Consider the following 7,130-nt stretch of genomic DNA (forward strand, 5'->3'; position numbering starts at 1 on the left):
AGGGATGGGAGAGGCTATTATGACAGTAAAGGGGAGGGATGGGAGAGGCTATTATGACAGTAAAGGGGAGGGAAGGGAAAGACCAATAAGACAGTAAAGGGGAGGGAAGGGAAAGGCTATTATGACAGTAAAGGGGATGGAAGGGAGTGGCTATTATGACAGTAGAGGGGAGGGATGGGAGAGGATATTATGACAGTAGAGGGGAGGGAAGGGAGAGGCTATTATGACAATAAAGGGCAGGGATGGGAGAGGCTATTATGACAGTAAATGGGAGGGATGGGAGAGGCTATTATGACAGTAAAGGGGAGGGAAGGGAAAGACCAATAAGACAGTAAAGGGGAGGGAAGGGAAAGGCTATTATGACAGTAAAGGGGATGGAAGGGAGTGGCTATTATGACAGTAGAGGGGAGGGATGGGAGAGGATATTATGACAGTAGAGGGGAGGGAAGGGAGAGGCTATTATGACAATAAAGGGCAGGGATGGGAGAGGCTATTATGACAGTAAATGGGAGGGATGGGAGAGGCTATTATGACAGTAAAGGGGAGGGAAGGGAAAGACCAATAAGACAGTAAAGGGGAGGGAAGGGAAAGGCTATTATGACAGTAAAGGGGAGGGAAGGGAGTGGCTATTATAACAGTAGAGGGGAGGGATGGGAGAGGATATTATGACAGTAAAGGGGAGGGATGGGAGAGGCTATTATAACAGTAAAGGGGAGGGAAGGGAAAGACCAATAAGACAGTAAAGGGGAGGGATGGAAAAGGCTATTATGACAGTTAAGGGGAGGAAATGGAGTGGCTATTATGATTCATACAATATAGGGGAGGGAAACACTAAGATATTCCAACAACTTATTCAAAGTAAACACAAGCCTAAATAACAACAGTCATCAATTCTAACTGCAACATGATGTGCCATTACCATTTGAGCTGAAATCAGCAAAAATTACATCCTGCAAAATTGATGATTTTGGCAAATCCACCAAAATTTGGGACTACAAAAATAACGACAGTATTTTTATACAAGAAAAACAAAAATAATGTGTGCCCAAATTTATCTTATCTACACTGGTGTGTTCATCTGTGTAAAATACTGAATTACCTCTAAAAACTTTACGATTTCACCTCCTTCGATCATCTTTACACCACGGGCATCTGTACCCCTTTTTGTTATTTTAGACAAATTACAAAACCTTGCTCACAAATTTAAAGTATACAGTATGCTGGGAAATTTTCACTGCAGTTTAACTTCCACCTATTTTTGCCCTCATGACAGCAAGTACTCACATGGAGGGACAAAATTATCACTGGGCAATTACAGATTTTACCGGTGAAAGTTTCCGAGTATACAGTAATGGGATACTGATTGTATAATAGCTGAAATAGACTAGTGCATTACACAATAGGATTTGGTCATATATAGGACGTTATTATTGAAATTACAGACATGTAAAAGTCAGCAGCAATTTTGTTCTCCCTGATGAACATTGTAGAAAGCTAACAGTTATAGCTGACTCACAAATCATACAACATTTGCAATCAGCCTTCGTGTCTTCTGTCGTCTGCTAACGTGTGCCAAAAGTAAACATATACAAGTCCCAAATACCTAAGACGACAGTCAGAACGTACCGTCATACCTATACGTGTTATAATAGGCTGTCATTCAGTAGTATAATAACAGGACTAGATCATATACAAATAAGAAAATTGATAAGACTGGGGCATAATGAAGGGTTTCTGTCCCCACGATTTACACGAGGAAGAATAAAACATTTCAGATTAAATGTCTGGACAATAATGTTGTTTGAAGACGATTAGTTTTACTCAGTAATTACTTGTAAAATTGTCGAAATATGAACCAGTTTTTGAGCTTGCTTTTTATACAGCTTTTTCATGTCAATTAAAAGACTATCATCTTGAAAATTTGTGAATAAGATTGGAATCATTTTTGAAAGAAGAATCAATATTTTGTGGATATGATTATAGCTGAAAGAAGAACCAATATATGGTGGATATGAATATAATTGAAAGAAGAATCAATATTTTGTGGATATGATTATAGTTGAAAGAAGAACCAATATATGGTGGATATAGAGGTTACACAACGAGTGGTTGTTGAATATGGTATTTATTTCACTAGAGTTAGTTAATTTTCAAAAGTTACAAAAGACACGAGCTTTAGCGAGGGTCTTTCTGTAACTTTTGAAAATTAACTAACGAGAGCGAAATAAATACCATTATCAACAACCACAGGTTGTGTGATCTGTTTCTACCACAATCTCAGTCGGAAACAGCTGGAGTATACGTATTTCCTGATTTGAATAGCATACACATATTCTGTTGACAAGGCTGGCGTAATGATATGACCCATATGTAAAAGTCACTCATTAATATTCAAAAATGTTTTTTTTTTTTTTACAAATTTAATCATTTTCAAAATTAATGTTTTGGCAACAACTTTGTGAAAAAATAAAATAGATGAATGACTTTAAATATTGAGAGTGTGCAATATTGCATTAATTAATATGAATTAACCACGGACTATATGCGCGTAAGCATATCGTACGAGTCTGTTTCCCGCAAAGTGATGAAGACGAACTAATCGCTGTCAATGTCCAAACCATAGGCCTGGGACGTTTCTATGGTTGATGCTTATAGTGAGAGTTCCGCTATAGACATGCCCTCCAAATATTGATAACTGGACATGGGGAGAACGTAATATTTTCCGACACTGTTACAGATCTTGTTTGGGTTTCACAGAGACATATATTACGTTTCTGGGTTTCACGACCTGGACACGAGAGGGTATGGCGTTGAAACGATATTGAGCGTCTGTAGCAATTTTGCCTGAAACCAGCGATCAAATCTTTAAGCATCATCTTCTTTTGGTATTGCATTAATAACCCCTTTTCCCATCACATAACCTCACAAATGTCACCAACATTTACCGGATGTTGACAGCAGACGACGTAAACAAAACAGCACGCGGCAAAATTCGACCGGTCAAGGTTCATCTTCTCGACCAATCAAAACTACGGAAGGTCATATACCATGTGTGGTGTATAACTCATATTTATTCAACAGTCTGCATGTTTATACAATGATCTGAGAGTGGAATAACACAGGGTATTGTGGTAGGAATGAATATAGTTGAAAGAAGAAGCAATATATGGTGGATATGAATATAGTTGAAAGAAGAAGCAATATTTTGTGGCTGTGATTATAATTATTACTGTACAGTGGAACCCGCTTATTATGATATCCTATTTGCCTGAAAAAAATATCATAATAACCGATATATCATAATAACTGATCAAGCTGTTTTCAATCGTATTATGTTGTCTGAACCGGAAGTGAGATGCCCTATATCAATTAGACATAGATTGATGTGGAAACATGGAAAATATAAATACAAAAAGATAAATTAATAATTGAAATCATTTTATCATTATTATTTATATCAGCATGTTGGAAAAATTCGAGAAGTTTTCATTTTGCCGTCGTAATGATCAGTATGTAAATTCTACTTTCACTTTCAAATAATTTGAGCATATTCCTAAGAACTATCTTTATACTACATCCTACACTTGCAGCTAACGATATCGTAATGTTACAGTCAATAGGATGAAAGAAGTGATATAAATGGTCATGATTTATTTATTTTGCAACGAGAAGTTGTGAAACATTTTGTCCCGTAAGCGTAAAAATATTTTGTACTAACAATGTCATATATATGTATAGGTCTAAATGTGAACATTTTCTCTTGTAGGTCTACATATGTGTAACCAGCTGTGCTGTACTTCATATTGGTAATCTTGAACAGGTATCAAAAGGTTATTAGAATATATCTATAATTAATTTATAATGTATAATCTGGAGTCTAAAACACAAACTAATGTTCTGAGTGATATTCATCAGTATGGTATTATCTATACAGGCTAAGTTTGGTTTAGCTAGCTCACAAAAAATTGTCAAATACTGTTTGTGTACAAAACAAACTTGGTGTACACAAGTTCAAGGTTTTCAGCACCTTATTCATTTCAAAAGTACTTCATATTATCATTTCATCCTTATCTGTAATTATTTATAAATATATCATTATCATTTGAGTGTGGACAGGCACAGAAATAACTCATATTTTGAATTCAAAATTGTTCATTTTACTGTATTTCCTTAATTGTAACACTGTGCTAATAAAAGTAAAGTTTAAAAAAATACTGCACAGATATGGAAAAATAAGATGGAAATAAAAATTAGAAATCATTGAATTCTGAAGTCTACCTTAACCAAATAATTCATTTTCTCAATGTTGCTGGTCTAAGATATTACGTTGTTTGAAAACAACTGATATCCTGCCGCTGTCCCCTAATGTCCCCAGACTGTCCCCCGACTGTCCCCCACTTTCCCCCAGAAATCCCTTAGCTGTCCCCCACTGTGAGACACTCAGGCAGGTCAATAGATAGATCTCTACAAACCTGTTTTAAAAGCCCCTTCACCTAACACTTAATTGTCTATGACATTGACACCTATACTCAAAACTCCAGATTGCTTTGAATAATAAAAAACATATTTTCATAACGGAAGCACATGCAATGCCTATACATAATATACCACAGAATTGACATGAATAGCATACGCCTGGAATGAATTGAAGTAATATTTTTAAAGGTCCCAACAGTTAGGGCAGGAAAACCAGATATCAATATAGCTTTGATGGTTATCAGAGAGTCATTCAACAAAAGTAAACTAAGGTGAAATGTTTGTGTGGAAACGCTGGCTCACAACACACCACGTATTGGATTAACTAAGATTAGTATGGTATAGGACGACTAATGCATTGTGTCCGCGAGTGGTCGCGACTTGACTACTGATATTAGTAGTATGTTGTATACAGCCTAACAAACTACCACAGAGTTAATACACTGGCACCATGTCTGTTAAGTGACTGATCAGGGACTGAAATTCCATGTGTTTATGTCAGATTATAAATGGGAAATTTGTGATATAAACATTGACTAAAATCAAAAAGTTACCAAGTTTTTCAGGGAATGGAATTTCGGACCATTAATTGTGTGCTCTTTATGGAAAAAGTGGTCAGTGTAACATATAAGTGGACGATCCTGGACATGAATGGACAATCGGATTAACCTGGATTTACCCAGCAATCAGCCTGTAATCAGTTGCCTTTCCGTAGATTAGCAAGGTAAGTCAATTATTGTACTTCTTTTCATCATTTCAAAACATGTTTTAAAGCAATATTAGAAACTGAAAAAAAACAATCCAAACTTTATAAGTACCAATGGTAACCCAGAAAATCAATGATAACCAAGAAAATCAATGGTAACCAAGAAACTCAATGGAAAATCAATGGTAACCCAGAAAATCAATAATAACCCAGAAATACAAATGGTGACCAGAAATTTGGTTTATTCAACATTTGAATTAATTTTGAGTATTTTGAAAACAGGTAAATATATGGTTATCTGGTTCAAAATGGTCTTATCGGTTATGAAGAACAATTGCTATTTGCACTAAAAGCAGTGTTTTCTATCTACATGTAGATTTTACAGCAGCATGAATTGGTAAAATATAGAAATGTTTTCATTCAAATAGTGAGAAAGACCTCATTTTATTTTCATTCTGGCAAAATGAAGCACTTTTTGCAAGGGGAAGCAGCCTGTATTCAGCTGTAAAACTAGGCAAACTTCGTCACTGAAAAGGGTATTGATTCATACAAATAATATCATCCAAGTACCATCTCCTTACCCAGCGGTCTTACTGACTTATTGTGATAAAGACTCTCACTAAATAACAATCTGTTGACAAGTGATACAAATCGTATTTATATTTTAATATTAATCTTCATCAACACTATTTTACAAGGTTACAATAGTAATATTAATAATAATAATATACAACATTTGATATAGCGCCCTATCTAGCTAACATAAGCCACTCTAAAGCGCTTTACAGTACAAAGATATACAATTAATACATTTAGCATATACATTTTTGAGGAATTAACTACTAGTTATATGCCACCTGGCTAGTATATCCCTGTGTGTATATGCCTGCGTGTGTGCTGGAGATGTATGTGTTCTGTTTGTAGTGGGACCGTTCTTCCAACGGTATCATGTATAGTGCCACCTCACTTGAATACCACATCACAGATACTGCAACATCCACCCCAGACCAATTTATACTCCACCTGGGTTGTTGGAGTTGTGTGGGCAGGAGAAAAACACTTTCTCTGAATATTCATGCGTATGACGACTTAGGGATCGAACCCCGGCCGTCCTGTGTGGAAGGCCGGAGTGTTAACCACTCGACCAATCCGCCCATAAATCTTTATTATATGTTGATATGTATAATATTGATATGTAAGAGTTTGCATAATTCGAAATTTTTCTAGCTGTGAGATGCTATGAACAAGTAAGATTGAAAAACTACTATGCAGATAGATAGGTCATAATGAGTCGTGATAACAGACTCCGCCTCAAGGATTTTACATTTTACTGTCCAGTAAAGATAATTATAGACAGATGAACCTGATTTGTTATTGATCTTTTGTACTGTGATTGGTTTGCAGAAAGATGTTGTTCTAAACTGTGACCAGTCTCTATGAAACATCTAAGTAACTAAGATCGGTTTCTTTAAAAGCAAAGACCAAGACAGATTGGTTTAAACTCAATCACCCGTGAAATTTCATAATGAACTAGTCCAAACATTTGAATTGGAAGAGTTCAAATGTGTCTTCAGGGGTGAATGAGTTAAAGCATAGTTTGAGACCAATTTGTGTAAAGCATATGTTGAGTGTGATGAGATATTGTACGGAATGATCTGTCCTTGTATAAATTCTATAAATATCTACTTCACAGTTTTCTATATCTCTCCACCAAACCTTTCAGTCTTTTTCCAGCATTTTATTTGTGTATGGCAAGTTCATAAAGGGGCATAACTCCACAAATTATGGTCGGATAATGGCGGTTATCGACCTTGTCCGAGCTTTCATGGTAATTAATCTTGTTGTGAAGTTTGAAGTTAATCCGTTAATAATTACTCGAGATATCGAGCGGACACTGTTTCGGCAAGTCCATAAAGGGGCATAACTCCACAAATTATGGTCGGATAAT

At 35.9% G+C, this 7,130-nt stretch overlaps 2 protein-coding genes across 5 annotated transcripts in view; one reads left to right on the forward strand and one right to left on the reverse strand.

Moving 5' to 3' along the window:
- Positions 1–7,130, reverse strand: part of LOC110459326 (lipase maturation factor 2-like) — an 86,581-nt gene that overhangs the window by 37,237 nt on the left and 42,214 nt on the right. The window lies entirely within an intron of this gene.
- Positions 1–7,130, forward strand: part of LOC110459327 (malignant fibrous histiocytoma-amplified sequence 1 homolog) — a 46,074-nt gene that overhangs the window by 14,825 nt on the left and 24,119 nt on the right. For 2 of the 4 annotated variants that reach the window (XM_021511526.1, XM_021511530.1), the window contains exon 3: positions 3,767–5,200. The gene's annotated coding sequence lies outside the window, so the exon portion shown is untranslated. Of the gene's footprint in view, positions 1–3,549; positions 5,201–7,130 lie in introns of those variants that run through there. The other 2 variants (XM_021511527.1, XM_021511528.1) reach the window with 2 other exon arrangements.

The sequence above is a fragment of the Mizuhopecten yessoensis genome, unplaced genomic scaffold (assembly GCF_002113885.1).
Source record: "Mizuhopecten yessoensis strain PY_sf001 unplaced genomic scaffold, ASM211388v2 scaffold10041, whole genome shotgun sequence".
In the NCBI taxonomy this organism is placed as follows: domain Eukaryota; kingdom Metazoa; phylum Mollusca; class Bivalvia; order Pectinida; family Pectinidae; genus Mizuhopecten; species Mizuhopecten yessoensis.